Source organism: Symphalangus syndactylus, chromosome 4 (genome assembly GCF_028878055.3).
Source record: "Symphalangus syndactylus isolate Jambi chromosome 4, NHGRI_mSymSyn1-v2.1_pri, whole genome shotgun sequence".
Lineage (NCBI taxonomy): Eukaryota > Metazoa > Chordata > Mammalia > Primates > Hylobatidae > Symphalangus > Symphalangus syndactylus.
Window position 1 is genome coordinate 18,234,820 of NC_072426.2, and position 22,099 is coordinate 18,256,918.

The 22,099-nt window shown below is 38.2% G+C and overlaps 2 pseudogenes; one reads left to right on the forward strand and one right to left on the reverse strand.

Moving 5' to 3' along the window:
- The window catches only part of LOC129480433 (ADP/ATP translocase 2-like), a 58,969-nt pseudogene that overhangs the window by 30,464 nt on the left and 6,406 nt on the right, over positions 1 to 22,099 (reverse strand).
- Positions 633 to 5,789, forward strand: LOC134736445 (non-histone chromosomal protein HMG-17-like; annotated as a pseudogene).

Below are 22,099 nucleotides of genomic sequence, written 5' to 3' on the forward strand. Positions count from 1 at the left end.
AATTCTTGGTGAAGAAAACTGTGTCCAGATGTTGTACATGACTTCACAGGATTTATCACAGAGCCAATCAAGGAAATCATGAAAGTGATTGTGGATATGACAAAAAAAGATTGGGGGAAAGAGTTTCAAGATATAGATCTTGGAGAAAATCGAGAGCTAATAGATATCACACCGGAATTAAAAGATGGTTTGATGGAGATGAGTGTTTCCAAACCTGTGACAGATTATGAGGAAGAAGATATAGAAGGAGCAATGCCAGGAAATAAATTGACATTAGACAATCTGGCAGAAGTGTTCTGATTATTCAAGACTGCTTTTGACTTCTTTTACAGCCTAGACCCTTCTATGATAGAGGCACTGAGACTAAAATAAATGGTTGAAGAAGGATTGGTACCAGATAGAGACATTTGTAGAGAAATTAGAAAGCAAAAAAGTTAGACAGAAATTAAAAAGGATTTCTGTAGTTACACTGAGTGTGACCTTCCTCTCCTGCCTCCTCTTTCACCTCCTTCATGTCTTCCACCTCCACCACTACTGAGACAGTACAATCAACCTCTCCTTCTCTTCCTCCTTTTCAGCCTAGTCAACATGATGACAAGGGTGAAGGCCTTTATGATGATCCATATCCACTAAATAAATGTAAATATATTTTTCTTTTCCTTTTGATTTTCTTAATAACATTCTCTTTTCTCTAGCTTACTTTATTGTAAGAATATAGTATATAATACATATAGCACAAAAATATGTCTCAATCAACTATTTATGTTATTGGTAAGGCTTGTAGTCAACAGTAGGCTATTAAAGTTTTTGGGAAGTCAAAAGTTGTACGTGAATTTTTGACTGCACGGGGGTTGGCCCTCCTAACCCTGCATTGTTCCAGGCTCAACTGTAGTCTATACACTTTCTCATCTAAGAAGACCTTCTAGATTTTTCCAAATAGAATTAACTTTGTTCTCATTTCTGATTCTCATAAAATTTGGTTGTATGCTCATTTCAGCCTTCCCAGTACTAATTACTTGGATATCTATATCCCCCAAAAGATTGTGAGTTCCAGGAGACAGGATGTCTGTTTAATAATAATGATAATAATTATTACAACTGACATTTAAATATTATATAGTGTACAAACAATGCCTACATACATTTTCTCATTTTTTCTTTTTTCCTCACAAGAGCCTTGTAATAGCTTTGCATTCTTTTCAGCACCGCATATAATACTTTGCATATAGTAGGCTTTTGAAAATATTTTGGGGCTTAATTAAAATTAAAACTGGATTGTGTGGGTTGAATTAAAATGCTGCCAATTCTCTGAATTTTTATGTCCTGTAAAGCAATTAAGAGAGGGAAAGAAGATTTTGAGTAATTTCACTTTTTCATTTGTATACAACCAATATATCCCTAAAACAAAAATTAAGAAAGTATTCATTAGACCATTAAAATTAATTATGACAACATCTAAACAAGGCAGCTTTTAAAATATTTATTTATTTATCTATTAGGTCAGAACATCCCTTCTTTTTCCTGCCCCCTTTGCTTGTTCACTTGAGTCTTGGTCAGTATTCTGTAAGCTCCACATACAGCATGTACACTGGGGAAATGGAAAGTCACACCAGGCTTCAAGAAAGTGATTCTGTTGGTGACTAGGACCAAGCCAGTTATGCCCATTCAACCCATTTTCTTTTAGAAGACACAGCTTCTCATAGCCCTTTGGGGCCTGCTTAAATTCTGACATTTCTCTATTGGAAAATGAACTGAAGTTATCAACCTACATTTCACTACACAGATCACTAGTAACTACAGTTGAATTATAATCTCATATGATAACTATCCCATGAGACAAAAGCTTTCTCACCATTATGCACTCGAAGTAATCGGGTTTCTCTGCCAAGACTCTTCTATTTTCATGAGCAATTTAAAAATCACTTACAACTCAGAAAATAGGTCACCGCTTATTTCATTTTTTAAGATAGTTACAAGCAGCGTCTACCCCATGTCCAAAACCACTTCTTATTTTCATGGGACTCAGATTGCCAGTGGCTCTCTGGAACAGAAAGATCATTCAAAAAGAAACGGAATGAGAGGGTGGCTAATATAAAGAACTAGGCCTTTTTTAGAAATGAAAAACAAAACCTGAGAAGAGCACTTAGAAGCTAAATACTATTAGAATGAGAGGTAAGACTCCTGGAAAAAGAATAAAAACAGAATAGAGCTGAGACCCAGAAAGGAAAGCAATGAATTAAGAAATGATTAATGGTATTTGCATGTAGAGTACCTGCAAGAAGAGCATGAAATAAAATAAATGGTCTTGGAATTCCACCTGCAACTCAGACATTTTTCCTGTAGGCGCTCAGAGTGTATTAAACAAAAGTAAAACTCTCAACAATAATGGCTGTGTTTCCATGGTCCTTTGATGGACCAGAGCTTGTTTTAGGGAATAAGGAACCAGCGAAGGTTTTTGTGCACATGGTGACATGGACTATTTGTGCTTTAGAAGGGCCCCTTCTGGCAGCATTATAGAAAAATTATTGGAAGGGAAAAATCCGAATAAAGAGTTAGAAGATACTGCAATATTCTAGAAATGAAAGAAGAGTCTAGAATCCAAAAGTGACATTGAATTACAAAGAGATAACGAATAGAAAAGACATTAGGAGATAAATTCATTTGAACTCAGTAACTCCTGGGCTACGGAAAGTAAAAAGGAATAAGGTGAAGCTAGGAAGAGAGTTCATTATTTTACAGTGCCTTGGATAGATGGTGGGATGGGTGTTGACTACATTAACCAGAAAATGGAAGAAAAGAGAAGGAGATAGTGCCTTGAGAAGATGAGCACACTGGATGGAGCTGAGCTGCACTCAGTTGCAAATCACATCATCCACATGAAGGCAACAGTTGAAATAAAAGGAGTGTCCATAATATATTAGAAAGAGTAACACTTTAAAAAAAACTGTGGAAACACATTTATTCTAATTGACGGATTGCTGTTACAATAATTCAATTTCCATTATTCATTAAGTATATAATTAACTTCAGAGGCATTAAGATATAATGGATAGGTGTGTCCTGCTTTACCAGCTTAGAGCACAGGAAACTTCTAACATTCAGAATGTTACGACTGAGCACCTACCCATCCTCCTTATGACAAGAATGTCTATTTTCCCTCCTCACCACTGAGTTCTAGGGATCTGTCCTTCTTGCTGACCTTCACTGAGAGAAAAATGAAAGCACCTCATTAATCTACCTGAGGCCCCCTTCTCTGCCACACTGCACTACTCTAGAAGGCATTAACAGTTATGCACCCTGGGCTGGCCTCCACCATGGAGAGAGAGAAGCCCCTCAGAGGCCTGCCTATCTGAAACGAACTAAGTTGAAGCTTCAGGGCCCCTCAGCTGCAAGGGCCCCTTCATGTCCCTGGAATGGGTCCTAGCAACTTTATATTCTGAATTTTGTATTCTTTGATTTTTAAAGAAGGAACCTAATATGTTATAAATTCAGGTCCGACAACACCTGAATTGGCCCTTTCCCATACTCTCACTGTTGCTCTGAGAGCAGCTCCTCCACCCTGGGGAAGGAAGAAGCAGTCTCCTGCCTCTCTGTCCAGTTTATGGTTGTGCCATAAGATGGTAGACCTGGGCTTCTCAGGTACAACTCTTCAGTGACAGTGGTGGAGTTTAATCATGGACAAATGCAGGAAGCATGCACGGCCCTCACCTAAGATGCTTAGATTATTGCACATGAGCTGTGATCTGATGCAGTGTTTCCCACATCACCCCAGGCTCTGGTATGAGTGCCAGGCACCAGTTCCAGCTTTTTCTCTTCCAGAAGGGTTCCCCTAAGTGTCTTCTGTGGTTCTTACTGCCAACTGGTCTTAAACTAGGACACCTCAGCAACCAGACATTGTAGTGACATTGAAACTCAAAGCCTCAGGGTCTCCTTCCCATTTCTCCCCAAAGTCTCCTTGGCCTTTATGCAAATTTGAGCAACTTATTCATCACCAGAAACCTTCAAGTGTAATATTTTTAAGGCAGAAAGCCAGGCACCACCTGCCTTCAGAGTTAAAGTTCCATGCCTTATAAGCCTAAGAGGGAAAATGATATTAACACCTTTCCTTCACAAAAAATGATGCCCATTTCATTCATATAATTGAAATGAGCCATTAAACTTTTTCCAGAACAAAAAAAGGCAGCTTCCTTAATATATTTTTCTAGATAGAGGTACATATATTTTGCAATCTTTAAATAGCCTCATCTCATTCTTGTCATTTTTTTTTTCTCTCTCTCTCTCACCACACTTTGCACCATTAAAATTCTGCTTCATTTTATTTCCCTCAAAATAAGTACATGGGAATAAAATATTTATTTAGAAATTTACCTGATACAAACTGGGGTTATCCACTACCCAGGGCAAGCCTTTATGGTTCTGGGACTTATAAGATCCCTTTGAACTCCTAAAATATTGCTTGATTTTATCAAATACACAGTGGAAATCTCTAGTTGTGAATATACTGAACATAGCCCTTTTAATGCTTCTGTAAACCTAATGGAACCTAAACTGAAAGCTGCCACCTTGATTTAAACCTTTGGAGGAATGTGAATAATTAAGGAGGCATATTCAGGATTTAACTTTATTTCAGAAGGATAAATGTCTCACATATTAATTTGTCTTCTAATTCAATTAACTTAAACGATGTAAGAGTTCATGTTTCACTGAAATATGATTTTTTCTACTATTTTGATTTTTCTGGAAAAAATTCAAAATATTACAATATTCTGCTTTTTAGAAAATTATTCCAGCAGCAATTTTAACTTTTATTTTCCTACCTTCAAAAAGCCAAGTTGGAGTTTATTTTATGCATTATTTTTAAAACTTGGGGATAAGTAAACTTTTTTTTTTTTTTTTTTTTTTTTTTTTTTGAGAAGGAGTCTCGCTCTGTCGCCCAGGCTGGAGTTCAGTGGCACAGTCTCGGCTCACTGCAAGCTCCGCCTCCCGGGTTCACGCCATTCTCCTGCCTCAGCCTCTCCGAGTAGCTGGGACTACAGCGCCCGCCACCGCGCCCGGCTAATTTTTTTGTATTTTTAGTAGAGACGGGGTTTCACCGTGGTCTCGATCTCCTGACCTCGTGATCCGCCCGCCTCGGCCTCCCAAAGTGCTAGGATTACAAGCGTGAGCCACCGCGCCCGGCAAGTAAACTTTTAAATAAGATATCAAAAAGACAAAAGACAGCAAAAATCTCTAAGAGTGTTTTAAAAATGAGAAGTGAGGGGGAGACTAACTCTACAAACTATTAAAAAACATGTAACGTTAAAGCAGGAGCAGTGTGAAGAGGTGAGAATGACCCCAGGACCCACCAAAGCCCGCGCTGGGCAATTACATTCTGCCGCCATCACCGCCACCATGCCCAAGAGAAAGGCTGAAGGGGATGCTAAAGGAGATAAAGCCAAGGTAGGGACGAACCACAGAGAAGATTCGTGAGGTTGTCTGCTAAACCTGCTCCTCCAAAGCCAGAGCCCAAGCCTAAAAAGGCCCCTGCAAAGAGGGGAGAGAAGGTACCAAAAGGGAAAAAGGGGAAAGCTGATGCTGGCAAGGAGGGGAATAACCCTACAGAAAATGGAGATGCCAAACAGATCAGACACAGAAAGCTGAAGGTGCTGGAGATGCCAGGGGAAGTGTGTGCGTTTTTGATAACTGGGTACTTCTGGTGACTGTACAGTTTGAAATACTATTTTCATCAAGTTTTATAAAAATGCAGAATTTTGTTTTACTTTTTTTTTTAAAGCTATGTTGTTAGCACACAGCACTTCATTGTTGTTTTAGGGGGAAGGGGCATATGTCACGAATAGAGTGTCTCCGAAGCTGAATTGATATGGGGAAAACCTTTCTCTTCTAGTTTTGAGAGACCTCCTCTTGGCTACCAGGAGAAGAGATTCCCTGACTTTGACACACATGGCCACCTTGGAACAAAAACCTTGTGGTATGGAAAAACAAATTCGTTTTTACGTCCTCTTCTCCTTTTCCACCTTTCAGCATAGAATTAACTCCCTTAAACCCAGACATCTGTTGGGACGTGACCCCCAATAGTTGGTTACCAGTGTGTCAGGCAATCTGGACTGTCCAGTGATGCCACTGAAATGGCACCCCTCAAAAGATCAGTGGTTCTGTTTCTAGATTGTGGATCTTCAGATAAATTCTGCCAGTTTCATTTCACTTCCTGAAAGTCAGGGTTGGCTTGTGAAAAGTTATTAAACAACATGCTAAATGCGAAGTGTCAACCCTCACTCTAAACTTTCCCTGGTTCAGAGCATCAGATGAAGGCTTCTTTGGATTTTATGGTGGCTTTCTGATTTTTGGTAGTCCATTGAAGAAGGGAGTTTGAAAGTTGTTGTATACTGTTAGAGATTGCCTACCCATGTTCTGCCTGACATACCGTGATTGTTTATGGAAAGTATCTTTAATAAAGCTGGATACAATTTGGCTTGAAAAAAAAAAGTTAAGTCAGTTTGACAGTAACAAAAGCATATCATTAATTAAATCCATATTGGCTATTATTTTCAGTGATAATGTTACTAAAGAGACTTCTTATACTCATCCCCATCCCCCAAAGCAGCAGTTAGTCACCTAAGGTATCTGAGTCGCCCTTGTCAGAATTCTCGGTTTACCAGATAGCATGTTTGCTTTCACCCCGGAATAAACGCTTGAGTGGCCGCGTCTGATTCAGCTCTGGTGACGTGTCTGCAGGAGCCTCCCTTGCTAGGATCCCCTTGAACTCCTAAAATACTGTTTGATTTTATCAAACACACAGTGGAAATCTCTAGTTGTGAGTATATTGAACATAGCCTTTCTGATGCTTCTGTGAGCCTAGTGGAACCTAAAGTGAAAGCTACCACCTTGATTTAAGCCTCTGTTGTAAAATTCTTTTGCAGTTCTCCTGTGGAAATTCACTTTTGGAGGAACTGCTTTTGCTTCTGTATGAGTCCCTCAGCGCTGTCGTCTCATCGGTGATCTCTTTGCCTCTGCTTTCTCTTTTCCAGAAACCCTCGCTGTCCAGACCTGCAGGTGGGGTCCTCCTAGATTTCCAGAGTTGCTATGTGTTTTATTTTTAAAGTTTATACTGTCATTTCATGGGATCTTGGAAGAAGGAGAGGGCTCTAAAATGTGGATATAGTCCACTTGGTTGAAGAACTCTTTTTTTTCCTTATACTTTAAGTTCTAGGGTACAAGTGCACAACGTGCAGATTTGTTACATAGGTATACATGTGCCATGTTGGTTTGCTGCACCCATTAACTCATCATTTACATTAGGTATTTCTCCTAATGCTATCCCTCCCCCAGCCCCCCGCACCCTGACAGGCCCTGGTGTGTGACATTCCCTGCCCTATGTTCAAGTGTTCTCAGTGTTCAATTCCCACCTATGAGTGAGAACATGCAGGGTTTGGTTTTCTCTCCTTGTGATAGTTTGCTGAGAATGATGGTTTACAGCTTCATCTATGTCCCTGTAAATGACACGAACTCATCCTTTTTTATGGCTGCATAGGTTTCCATGGTGTATATGTGCCTCATTTTCTTTATCCCGTATATCATTAATGGACATTTGGGTTGGTTCCAAGTCTTTGCTATTGTGAATAGTGCCGCAATAAATATACGTGTGCATGTGTCTTTATAGTAGCATGATTTATAATCCTTTGGATAAATACCCAGTAATAGGATCGCTGGGTCAAATGATATTCGTAGTTCTAGATCCTTGAGGAATTGCCACACTGTTTTCCACAATGGTTGAACTAATTTACACTCCCACCAGCAGTGTAAAAGCATTCCTATTTCTCCACACCCTCTCCAGCATCTGTCATTTCCTTTTTATTGATCACCATCCTAACTGGCATGAGATGGTATCTCACTGTGATTTTGATTTGCATTTCTCTGATGACCAGTGATGAGGAGCATTTTTTCATGTGCCTGTTGGCTGCATAAATATCTTCTTTTGAGAAGTGTCCGTTCATATCATTGGCCCACTTTTTGATGGGGTTGTTTTTTTCTTGTAAATTTGTTAAAGTTCTTGGTAGATTCTGGATATTAGCCCTTTGTCAGATGAGTAGATTGCAAAAATTTTCTCCCATTCTGTAGGTTGCCTGTTCACTCTGATGGTAGTTTCTTTTGCTGTGCAGAAGCTCTTGAGTTTAATTAGATCCCATTTGTCAATTTTGGCTTGTGTTGCCATTGCTTTTGGTGTTTTAGTCATGAAGTCTTTGCCCATGCCTATGTCCTGAATGGCATTGCCTAGGTTTTCTTCTAGGGTTTTTATGGTTTTAGGTCTAACAGTTAAGTTTTTAATCCATCTTGAATTAATTTTTGTATAAGGTGTAGGGAAGGGATACAGTTTCAGCTTTCTACATGTGGCTAGCCAGTTTTCCCAGCACCATTTATTAAATAGGGAATCCTTTCCCCATTTGTTGTTCTTGTCAGGTTTGTCAAAGATCAGATGGTTATAGATGTGTGGTGTTATTTCTGAGGCCTCTGTTCTGTTTCATTGTTCTATATATCTGTTTTGGTACCAGTACCATGCTGTTTTGGTTACTGTAGCCTTGTAGTATAGTTTGAAGTCAGGTAGCGTGATGCCTCCAGCTTTCTTCTTTTGGCTTAGGATTGTCTTGGCTATGAGGGGTATTTTTTGTTAATGGAACTTCGTAAAGTTCCATATGAACTTAAAATAGTTTTTTCCAATTCTGTGAAGAAAGTCATTGGTAGCTTGATGGGGATGGCATTGAATCTATAAATTACCTTGGGCAGTACGGCCATTTTCATGATATTGATTCTTCCTACCCATGAGCATGGAATGTTCTTCCATTTGTTTGTATACTCCTTTATTTCCTTGAGCAGTGGTTTGTAGTTCTCCTTGAAGAGGTCCTTCACATCCCTTGTAAGTTGGATTCCTAGGTATTTTATGCTCTTTGTAGCAATTGTGAATGGGAGTTCACTCATGATTTGGCTCTCTGTTTGTCTGTTATTGGTGTATAAGAATGCTTGTGATTTTTGCACATTGATTTTATATCCTGAGACTTTGCTGAAGTTGCTTATCAGCTTAAGGAGATTTTGGCTGAGAAGATGTGGTTTTCTAAATATACAATCATGTCATCTGCAAACAGGGACAATTTGACTTCCTTTTTTCCTAATTGAATACCCTTTATTTCTTTCTCCTGCCTGATTGCCCTGGCCAGAACTTCCAGCACTATGTTGAGTAGGAGTGGTGAGAGAGGGCACCCCTGTCTTGTGCCAGTTTTCAAAGGGAATGCTTCCAGTTTTTGCCCATTCAGTATGATATTGGCTGTGGGTTTGTCATAAGTAGCTCTTATTTTGAGATAAGTTCCGTTAATACCTAGTTTACTGGGACTTTTTAACATGAAGTGTTGTTGAATTTTGTCAAAGGCCTTTTCTGCATCTATTGAGATAATCATGTGGTTTTTGTCATTGGTTCTGTTTATGTAATGGATTACACTTATTGATTTGTGTATGTTGAACCAGCCTTGCATCCCAGGGATGAAGCTGACTTGATCATGATGGATAAGCTTTTTGATGTGCTACTGGATTCAGTTTGCCAGTATTTTATTGAGGATTTTCACATCAATGTTCACCAGGGATATTGGTCTAAAATTCTCTTTTTTTGTTGTGTCTCTGCCAGGCTTTGGTATCAGGATGATGCTAGCCTTATAAAATGAGTTAGAGAGGATTCCCTCTTTTTCTATTGATTGGAATAGTTCCAGAAGAAATGGTACCAGCTCCTCTTTGTACCTCTGGTAGAATTCGGCTGTGAATCCATCTGGTCCTGGACTTTTTTTGGTTGGTAGGATATTAATTATTGCCTCAATTTCAGAACCTGTTACTGGTCTATTCAGAGATTCAACTTCTTCCTGGTTTAGTCTTGGGAGGGTGTATGTGTTCAGGAATCTATCCATTCCTTCTAGATTTTCTAGTTTATTTGTGTAGAGGTGTTTATAGTATTCTCTCATGGTAGTTTGTATTTTGTGGCGTCAGTGGTGATATCCCCTTTATCATTTTTTATTGCATCTATTTGATTCTTCTCTCTTTTCTTCTTTATTAATCTTGCTAGTGGTCTATCAATTTTGTTGATCTTTTCAAAAAACCAGCTTCTGGATTCATTAATTTTTTGAAGGGTTTTCTGTGTCTGTCTTTCAGTGCTGCTCTGATCTTAATTATTTCTTGACTTATGCTAGCTTTTGAATTTTTTTGCTCTTGTTTCTCTAGTTGTTTGAATTGTGATGTCAGGATGTCGATTTTAGATGTTTCCTGCTTTCTCTTGTGGGCATGTAGTGCTATAAATTTCCCTCTACACACTGCTTTAAATGTGTCCCAGAGATTCTGGTATGTTGTGTCTTTGTTCTCATTGGTTTCAAAGAACATCTTTATTTCTGCCTTCATTTTGTTATGTACCCAGTAGTCATTCAGGAGAAGGTTGTTCAGTTTCCATGTAGTTGAGCGGTTTTGAGTGAGTTTCTTAATCCTGAGTTCTAATTTGATTGTACTGTGGTCTGAGAGATAGTTTGTTGTGATTTCTGTTCTTTCACATTTTCTGAAGAGTGCTTTGCTTCCAATTATGTGGTCAATTTTAGAATAAGTGTGCTATGGTGCTGAGAAGAATGTATATTCTGTTGATTTGGGGTGGAAAGTTCTGTAGATGTCTATTAGGTCCACATGGTGCAGAGCTGAGTTCGAGTCCTGGATATCCATGTTAACCTTCTGTCTTGTTGATCTGTCCAATATTTACAGTGGGGAATTAAAGTCTCCCATTATTATTGTGTGGGATTCTAAGTCTCTTTGTAGGTCTCTAAGGGCTTGCTTTATGAATCTGGGTGCTCCTGTATTGGGTGCATATATATTTAGGATAGGTAGCTCTTCTTGTTGAATTGATCCCTTTACCATTATGTAATGGCCTTCTTTGTCTCTTTTGATCTTTGTTGTTTTAAAGTCTGTTTTATCAGAGACTAGAATTGCAACCCCTGCTTTCTTTTTTGTTTTCCATTTGTTTGGTAGATCTTCCTCCATCCGTTTATCTTGAGCCTATTTGTGTCTCTTCACATGAGATGGGTTTCCTGAATACAGCACCCTGATGGGTCTTGACTCTTTATCCAATTTGCCAGTCTGTGCCTTTCAATTGGGGCATTTAGCCCATTTGCATTTAAGGTTAATATTGTTATATGTGAATTTGATCCTGTCATTATAATGTTAGTTGGTTATTTTGCCCGTTAATTGATGGTTTCTTCATAGCATCAATGGTCTTTATAATTTGGCATGTTTTTGCAGTGGCTGGTAACAGTTGTTCCTTTCCATGTTTACTGCTTCCTTCAGGAGCTCTTGTAAGGCAGGCCCGGTGGGGACGAAATCCCTCCGCATTTGCTTGTCTGTAAAGGATTTTATTTCTCCTTCACTTATGAAGCTTAGTTTGGCTGGATATGAAATTCTAGGTTGTAAATTCTTTTGTTTAAGAATGTTGAATATTGGTCCCCACTCTCTTCTGGTTTGTAGAGTTTCTGCCGAGAGATCCGCGGTTAGTCTGATGGGCTTCCCTTTGTGGGTAACCTGACCTTTCTCTCTGGCTGTCCTTAACATTTTTTCCTTCATTTCAATCTTGGTGAATCTGACAATTATGTGTCTTGGGGTTCCTCTTCTCGAGGAGTATCTTTGTGGTGTTCTCTGTATTTCCTGAATTTGAATGTTGGCCTGCCTTGCTAGGTTGTGGAATTTCTCCTGGATAATATCCTGCAGAGTGTTTTCCAACTTGGTTCCATTCTCCCCATCACTTTCAGGTACACCAATCAAATGTAGATTTGGTCTTTTCACATAGTCCCATATTTCTTGGAGGCTTTGTTTGTTTCTTTTTACTCTTTTTTCTCTAATCTTGTCTTCTCGCTTTATTTCATTAATTTGATGCTCAATCACTGATATCCTTTCTTCCACTTGATCAAATCAGCTATTGAAGCTTGTGCATGTAGCACAAAGTTCTCTTGCCATGGTTTTCAGCTCGATCAGGTAATTTAAGGTCTTCTCTACACTGTTTATTCTAGTTAGCCATTTGTCTAACCTTTTTTCAAGGTTTTTAGCTTCCTTGCGATGGGTTAGAACGTGCTCCTGTAGCTTGGAGTAGTTTGTTATTACTGACCTTCTGAAGCCTACTTCTGTCAGCTCATCAAAGTCATTTTCCATCCAGCTTTGTTCCGTTGCTGTCAAGGAGCTGCAATCCCTTGGAGGAGAAGAGGCAGTCTGGTTTTTAGAATTTTCAGCTTTCTGCTCTGGTTTCTCCCCATCTTTGTGGTTTTTATCCACCTTTGGTCTTTGATGTTGGTGATCTACAGATGGTGTTTTGGTGTGGATGTCCTTTTTGTTGATGTTGATGCTACTCCTTTCTGTTTGTTAGTTTTCCCTCTAACAGTCAGGACCCTTAGCTGCAGGTCTGTTGGAATTTGCTGGAGGTCCACTCCAGACCCTGTTTGCCTGGGTATCACCAGAGGAGGCTGCAGAACAGCAAATATTACTACCTGATCCTTCCTTTGGAAGCTTCATCCCAGAGGGACACCCACCTGTATGAGGTGTCTGTGGGCCCCTACTGGGAGGTGTCTCCCAGTTAGGCTACACAGGGGTCAGGGTCCCATGTGAGGCAGTCTGTCCATTCTCAGAGCTCAAACATCATACTGGGAGAACCACTGCTCTCTTCAGAGCTGTCAGACAGGGATGTTTAAGTCTGCAGAAGTTTCTGCTGCCTTTTGCTCAGCTATACCCTGCCCACAGAGGTGGAGTCTATAGAGGCAGTAGGCCTTGTTGAGCTGCAGTGGGCTCTGCCCAGTTCGAGCTTCCTGGCAGCTTTGTTTACCTACTTAAGCCTCAGCAATGGTGGATGCCCCTCCCCCTGAAGAACTCTTTTATGTTATATAATCAAATCAATTATCTCCCAAAATGAGTTTTTTCTTTGATATTTACTTCTATTTTTTCTTTGGATAATATTTGGCATTTTATATATAAATCTTTAATTAGCTTGATTTTTTCTCCAAAAATGTAACCTATTATCCTAGTAACATTTATAAAATTGTTAATCATTTTCTCTTTTTCCCTTTAAGAAAACTCATATATCCATATTTATATAAAAATATGTCTAAAATATAACGATTGAAAAAAGAAGTTGCAGATAAATTAGTTTATGTTCGGAAAAAGGAGAGAATTTTATATATAGTTCACTATATATTATGCATTATATATACTTGTGTATAAATAGAAACATTACGGTAGACTGGGAATCAAACTGTTAATTTCTTTTGGAGAATAGAAATGGGAGAAAGTCAGAGGTGAGGGAATCATAATTTCAAGAGCAGAGATAGTGTGGACTAAGAGAAACAGCAGGCAACAGCTGTTTGGCAGAAAAAAAGGCTAGGACCAGCTGACTCTAGCGTTTGCTGAAAAATAAAATCACTAGTGCACATGTTCACAAATTGAACATTTAAAAAAATAGCTAACATGTATTGAAATCTTACTATATGCCAGGTACTGTTCTCATAGCTTTAGATGTACTGATTCATTTACTCCTCATAACAAACTTATGCAGGTAAGCACTACTCATCTAGGTAAATTTTCCTGTGTATACTGTGTATGGGACAGCCAGGACTTGACTCCAGTTGATATGGTATTAGAGCCCCCCCTTAATTGCTATATTCCATTACACAGCCTTAACCATCACCTCCTGAGACTGAAGCTTTTCTCACACCCTGCTTACAGTCACCAGCGCTCCTAAAAGCAGAACCTTTATTCCAACCATAGAAATGAAAAGCTTCACTTTGAAGAAATGAAATATACTCTAAAGGTAAATACTATGTTATTTAAACATTCATCTTAAAGCGTAGTCTGGAAATGAGTCAACAAGTATTTGAGAAAAACCTAGAGCGAAGAAAACATAATTCCAACAAAGAGATTTAACTCCCAAGAAAACAGAGTTAACATAGAAAATAGAATAAAATAGCCAAACAAATATCTCTGAAGGTTTCCTAGAATTCTTCACATGGGACATGAGACTTTTAAAACTAGATCTTTGACTGCCTATTTAATTTATTCTATTATTGCTTATTTATTTAGGCTTCTGTTTTGTTTTGCTTGTATATGACAGTAAATTTATGTTTTACAAATATATCTGAAATTCTTTTAACTCCAGGGTAAGGTACAAAGTAATCAAGCTCATTTACACATTCAGATGGTTACAGCTTTAATGAAGCTCTTATTTAACAATTAATTTTGACACCAAAATATAAAAACATATGGAATCTGCTATTCTTCTAGCTTGTCACAGATATTAACCAACATCTGGCTTGTGTTGAGACAGGAAAACATTTTTGTCAATTAAAAAAAAAAAAAAAAAAAACTTGTTCGCTTCCATTTTAATCTTTTAAATGGTTATTTCTTTTTGTAGTGTTTCTATTCTTACTGCATCCTTTATTTCTTTTTGTTAATGGCAGTAGTACATGGACACAATAACAAATCAAATAGTAAAGGAAAAGCGACACCCTCCCATCTTATCACTCAGTCCCTACCTACAAGCCCTAACTCCTCTTTGTGCCTTTTTAAAAAATTTTTTTCTGGTCATAATGCCAAGTAATGTGTTTATACCTCTATTCCTTATCTCCCTGACATGAAAGATGGTGATTTAGTTCAATTACGTTACCTTCCTCAATATTACTAGGTTCTTTCCTCTCTGCCCCAAATTTGATATCTGTAACATAGCTTTAGCTCTACTAATAGTTATCTTAATCCAATCAACCTTGGCAGGTTTTTTACAAATAGATTTTACTTTTTGGAGCAGTTTTAGGTTCTCAGCAAAAGCAAAACTGAGCATAAGGTACAGAGATTTCTTATATATCCACTTCAATAGAGTACTTTTTTTATTCCACAGTTTGTAAGAAGGAATATTAATAATCAATTATAATAGTGATCCTAAAATCAAAGACGAAGGGATTATTGTCTTATATTACACTAATTGTTTACAATTGTGCCTTGTTTTCTTTTTAATATTCAGATCATGGCTTCCTTATCACCTTTCTTTCTTCTCTCGTTTTGCTTCTGTTTTAGTCTGTTTTGGCTACTATAATAAAATATGAAGTGGGTGGCTTACAAACAACAGAAAATGATTTCTGACAGTTCTGGAGGCTAGGAAGTCCAAGATCAAGTTATCAGCAAATTCAGTATCTGGCAAGGCCTCTTGGTTCACAGACAGCTATAGTCTTGCTGTGTCCATAGCAGAAGGAAAAGGTTGCTCTCTGGGCCTCTTTTATAAGGGCACTAATCCCAATCATGAGGGCTCTGCTCTCATGAGCTAGCCCCTCCCACGAATACCTTACACTGGGAGTTAGAATTTAGCAAACATTCAGTCTACAACACATCATATCTCCTTATTACATGATGCTCTTTTTTTTATGCTTTTTTCATCATACCACCCATTCTCGAGTTCCCTATCATTTTCCTGAAGATGTCTCTCCTGGGAATCTATCTACCCATCCTCTGTTCCTCTCTGCACTGGTTGCTCTTCAGGCCTGTTCTGCAGTTGTTTTCCAAATATCTCTCTTCACTGCCCTCCTGGGCCGAGGCTTCTGTTTGCTGAATTGCATGCTGTCTTCTTCTTGGTCACTTTGCCCCTGGGCATGGAGCAGGCAAGCTAACTGGAGTTCCCAGTTGCTAAAATAAGAAGGGATTTTCTGGCCTGGCACAGTGGCTCATGCCTGTAATCCCAGCACTTTGGGAGGTGAAGGTGGGAGGATCACTGAGGTCAGGAGTTCAAGACAACATGGCAAAACCCCGTCTCTACTAGAAATACAAAAATTAGCTGGGTGTGGTGGTGTGCACCTGTAATCCCACCTACTCAGGAGGCTGAGGTAGGAGAATCGCTTGAACCCGGTGGGTGGAGGTTGCAGTAAGCCAAGGTCACGCCACTGCACTCAAGCCTGGGAGATAAAGCGAGACTCCATCTCAAAAAAAAAAAAAAAAAAAAAAGAAGAAGGAATTTTCTGTGACAGTGGCTATCCTCCCTCCTGGACAGGGCTTTTTTATTCCTTTAGTTTGACTGCATTCTCTCTCAGACAGCTGTACCCTCCTCAGAATTCTATCCTAGCTGGTGTATAAGTTTTCTTTGGCCTATATCTTGAGGATTTTAGCTTTAGGTTAGTGATGCCTTTGCAATTCAGTTGTTGGGGCTCCTATCCTAATTAAATTATTAATTATATTTTTATTGCCCAGTGCTCTGCTCAGTTCCTGGTATTTCTTCACTCTATTTTAGAATTTCAGTGGATTTTTGTCTTATCGTCTCAGTGGTTTCCTCATGTACATAACGTATTTTGGGTTTCCTCAACTCTTGTCAATCCAAGCCCATTGATTTTTTTTTCTTTGGGTGCACCTCACAATTTCTGGTTTGCTGATAGTGACTTTTCTTGCTTGCTAGTGCCGATATGGCTATACGTGACACACAGTCTGTAAATGTAAGGGATTTGGGTCGGTATTTACATAGACATCAAATTCATTCCTCTGGTTTATTTATTCTCATAGAGGTCATTTAAGCTAGTCATTTGGTGGGATAGTTTTAATTTCTTGCTTCAAGTCACAGTGTTATTACCCTGCCCTGAAAATATTACATTTACCTTTTTTTATGTGAGCAAGTGGTTCGTACTTACTGGGCAAACATACTTTCCAGAAATTTTAAGTGTCTGAACCTTTATATTTGCACATGGCTATTGCTCTATGTATAGTTGTATTTTTGTGTGTAATTAATAAGCCACCAGCCCATGATGCTAAATTCTAAGAGCAAAGATGTCTTTAAAATGAAACTGAATGCTTTAACTTTCCTTTGTAGCACTTTGTATCATCATAGACTCCTGAATTGTTTCTTCAACATGATAGCCTTCAACCAAATAAACATGTGACACCTACTGACTACGTTTATTTTTCCACTTTGGAAAGACCCATCATGGTAGAAGGGGATGTTAATAGACTTGCCCAGTGGAGCTTAATAAGTTAGTTCTTAAAAGAGGAACTGAATGGAATGGTAATAACACAGATTCTCAATAGCTCAATGGCCCTCCCCAGCAGAGAAAAGGCTGACCTCATTTCTGGATTACTCTCTGACATAAATTTCTCAGTCACAGGATATTTCAGAGAATTTTACATGAAACGCAGGAAAACCACATTCCACCCACATTTGGTCTTGACAGAGACTCATGTTGTGACATATATACTTTTCTATTATGTATACTAGAAAAGAAAAATCTCAGAATGGAAATTTGGGAACTTGCTGGGCTTACCGAAACCGAAAATATAACTGTGGCTGGGTTCTTGTAGAACTGAGTGATAAAGAAATTGTCTTTTATAAGTTTCAGAAAAGAGATGGTATTTTTATGTGGGTAACCTTTGAGAACCAGCAAATCACTAACATAGAAGATACCCAAATTCCCCATCTTAAGAATATAGTAGAAGTGCAATTTTAAGATTAAAATGCAAGTCCACACATATGTAGCTAAGAACACAAGTCCTCTAAGATGAGCCAAGAAAAAAAAAATTACTGATGTTTGACTCAGTTAGCTATTCTTTCTGACAGGAGATTAAAGCCGCCTGTGAGATTTCTTTGACTCGTGACTCATTTAATTCGTTTAGACATTGCCAGCAGAGCAAGCTACGACAAAGCAGATCCATCTTAACAAGCTCACTCCTGGTTGTTCTAATAAAGAAAAATAATTGAATTGCTGATTTTGATTTTTCAAAATGCACTCAGCATTTGAGTATTTGGCATCACACTCCAAATAAACACAGAAATATTTATTACATCATCTTCTTCCCCAGAGTGAATGGGAAAAAAAGCACACACACAGAATTAGCTCCAGGTAGCCTTTAAACTAGTGTAGCACTGAAGTATGTTTGCCATGTTTAGTTTATTATAATTGAATTGTTAACTTAAAATCTTACTGTCTTATTTGGAAGAAGCATCAGTTCAAAGCACATAGGTCTATGTGGATAAATGAATAACGCTGATGTTAAGCACATTTATTATGAATGTTATTTCTCAAGATGCATCTGCTGCAGTGGAGAAGAATCAGTCCTGGTCAAAGTGAGCAGTAGGTAGAGCTGAAGCAGCAAGCTGGTGGTCAGACATATTTATTCAACCTGAACACTGTTTTAAAAAAAATGCATAAACATTTGAAAATCAGGAGACTCCACATAAAAATTCAGACATGCGGTTCCCTTGCAAATTTATAGGAATTAGCAACAGGAAAGCTCATTTCCAATCCTCAGGTGCTAAGTAGCAGTAGATTCCTCCATTGCTTGCAGTGTGGGCACACGCACTTCACCAAGCTGGCCTCATTCGTATTTCCTGCCTGATCCCTAACACAGGTTTGGGACCACTGATAAAGACAGTAAAGCATAAACCTTAGAATTAAAAGACCTCTATACTCATTCCACTGTTAGCACCGAGACAATGCTCATTTGGATGTGGCTAGCATCTAGACAGCTAGATCTTATCCAGATATACTGAGGATGGGCTGTGTATCATCATTAAGAGGCAGCGTTACCACAGCTATGTCCAATGCACAGCAAACTTGCTCAATTAATTACTTTAAGACAAAGTGGATGGTCTCTCTATCTTGACTAGGATGGGAAGGGAGAGGGTTATAATTAAAGTCTTATCTAGAACCTGGAACTTTAGATATTATCTAATTTAAACTTCACAATAAGGTCAGGAGGCTGGTGTTTTATAGATAGAAAAACAAAGTTAAGGAAAATAAGCTGACTTGATGTTAAATAATTACCAAGTGGTAGGGCAGCTATTCAAAGCCAAGTCTGTGTGACCAAAAAAAAAAAATCTACATTTTATCAATTTTATAACATCTCTTTGGAGACATATCCCCTCTCAATAAAATGAGGAGAATGTTAATCCTTTGACTCTCAGAGATATGCACTATATTAATATCATTTTTATGTTTGTGATTCTACGGGGGGATATTAGCTCATATTACCAATATTTCAAGCTTTAAAGTATAGAAAACTTTAAACAGGACCCTTTTAAACAACCTCCCAGTGAGCAGTTATCCTCCCTGGTATGAGTTTGGCAGCAGCTATAATAGAGAGTCAAATTAGCAGTGGCTCAAACACATTAGAAATGTATTTCTTGGAGTTTCATACTTTCTGTGACTCCCACGTGCTTGCACATTAATAAATTTGTATGCCTTTGTCCTGTTAAAAAAATGTCTTTCTCCTCACATAATAGTCTGAGATTAAGCATTTCACAGCCAGTATTATGAGTTCCAAGTGGTTAGGACTCAAGTTCTTTTTAATCTTCTTCCACTGACCTAGAGTGATGTTTTCATCCCATGGTTCAAGATGGCTTGCTACCACGTTGCACACATTATTTTCACTCATATCTCATTAACTAGAATGTAATGAAATAACCACATCTACATAGGAAAGAGTCTGGGGAATGTAGTTATTGTCTAAGGCACCCTGTGCCTCGCTAAATTTTATTATCATGGAAGGAGGAGGAAACCAGTACTGTGAGACAATGACCCATCTCAGGCAGACCCTTTAAAGCTTACACGTAAAGTACAACCATACCACACTTCTCCCTTCTGATGTAGATGCCTGTCTCTACTACTAACCACTTGACTTTTTCTTCTTTCTATTTTTGTGTCACTGTCAAAGTCCTGAGTCTTTAAAAAGTCCTCCTGTTTTGTGTGATTAAAATTAGGAGATGATGAAAGTATGATTTCATGAATCACATGATTTATTGCCACACCAAGATAATTTTTTTCTTAGGTTGGCAATGCTTAAAGAGGGAGAGCATAGCAAGAACAACTCTCAGAGGAAATACGCTTGATAAACATGGTACATTAACCACACAGTGAGTGAGTTCCAAAATTGTTAAAGTTTAGTTGGTCAGTTATGATGGAGGCAGACGTCTGTGGAAAGTGAAGTCTAATGAAAGCTTGAGGTGTACCTTTATGCAAGTGGTTCTTGAGAGAGGCTAGCTTCACCAACAAGATGGAGGAAGACCACCCAGGTTGATAAAGACACATAAGTTCCCTCCATGCTAGAGGACAGTGCTGGTGTTGGATGGTGAGGTTTCAGAGATTAGCTCAAAGGCTAACAGGTGTGGCCCTGTCATAGACTGAGCTCTCAGTCTTCAGACAAGTGGCTAACAAGAGTATAGCCCTGTAGTGGACTGAACTCATCAAGTGTCTGTCAAACTCTTGGGCTTATATGTATGTTGAAGTCCAATCGTTGAGGTCAATAGCTCGTATATGGGGTCTCATAAGGTGTGATGTCTCATTCTTGAGGAGAGGGAGAATTCACTCCAAGTTCTTGTCACAGCAAAATATATGTCACCCAAGTTGCAAACTATGAATCATTTCACAGCTACCTAATACCTCCCTAGGTTAGGTCTTATGTCCACACTTGATCACATCAGATTTCTTCCTGTTCCATTTGTCAGTGTTTCCCTCTCCCAACCCTGTATATTTTGTGGTGGTGTTCTCATTTGGAAATTACTAGCCCTCTATATGTCAACAAGTGTCAATCTTCCTCCAGGTTAACTTTAAAATACAAATTTGTAATACATCTTTGTGGAGGTAGGATGATTTTCCTAGGCAGAGATTTCTTTTCATATTCAATGGTGTACTATTTTGACTGGAAAGGGCAAAACAGTATATGATTACATTTCTTTGGTAGTATCAGGTATATAGATATGCACTTAACAAGTAGCAATCAGCTATAGTCATGATTCTTATGTTTTGTAGAGCCATTGGGTATCTATTAGACAGAAACAACAGCAATAGTCATCATCAACAATTAATAATCCGTAAATTGATCTATAGATTTAATGCAATCCTAATTAACACCTTATCAAGCTTTTTATTGACGTTGACAAGCTGATTATGAAATTCAAATGAAAATGTCAAGGACCTGTAATAGCCAAGACAAACTAAAAAATATTGGAGGACAACTAATATCTAATTTCAAGTCTTATTAAGATACAGTGATTCACACAATATAGTATTAGCATTAAATAGATCGCTGAAACATAACAGGGAATCCAGAAATAGACTCATACATTTATAGACAACTGTTTTTCAACAAAAGTGTAAAGGAATTGAGTGGAGAAAGGACAGTCTTTTCAGTAAATGGTAATGAAAGAATTGAAATACATATGCAAAAAAATGAACACTGATCTACACCTCACATCATATACAAAAATTGACTTGAAATATAGACAAATGATCAAAAGCATGATCCATAAAGCCACAAATTGATAAACTGGACTTCATGAAAAGTTAAAACTTCTGCTCTTCAAAAAACACTGTTAAGAGAATAAAGAAACAAGGCACAGACTGAGAGAAAAATATTTGCAAATGATATATCTAGTTAAAGCACTTATATCCAGAAAGTATAAAGAAATCTTGAAACTCAATAATGAGAAAATAACCCAAGTCAAAAGGGTGGTGTGTTGAGGGTTGGGGGGGATGCCGGGAGAAAGGCAAGCAAAAGATTTGAACATATTCTTCACCAAAGAAGGTGGTGAATAGGCTCATGAAAAAATGCCCAACACCATTAGTCATTAGGGAAATGCAAATTAAAACTACAATATGATATCATTATGAACCTATCAGAACGGTTAGTATTTAAAAGTCTGACAATACCAGATATTAGTGAGGATGTGGAACAACTGCTGTAGGAACATAAAATAGCATACTTTGGAAATTGCTGTGTAGTTTCATTAAAAGTTAAGCATACGCTTGCCATATGATCCAGTCATTCTATACCTGGATATCTTTTCCAAAAGAAATGAAATCATATATCACTTGTACATTAAGGTTCATAGCAGCTTTATTTGTAAGAGCCCCAAACTGCAAACAACTCAAATGTCCATCAAGAGATGAGTGAATAAACAAATTGTGTATATCCATACAATGGAAAACTATCTGCAACAAAATGAGATGAGCTATTTATTGATATATGCAACAACTGATGAATTTCAAAATAATTATGCTGAGTGAAAGAAGTCAGACAAAGAGTACATACTATATAA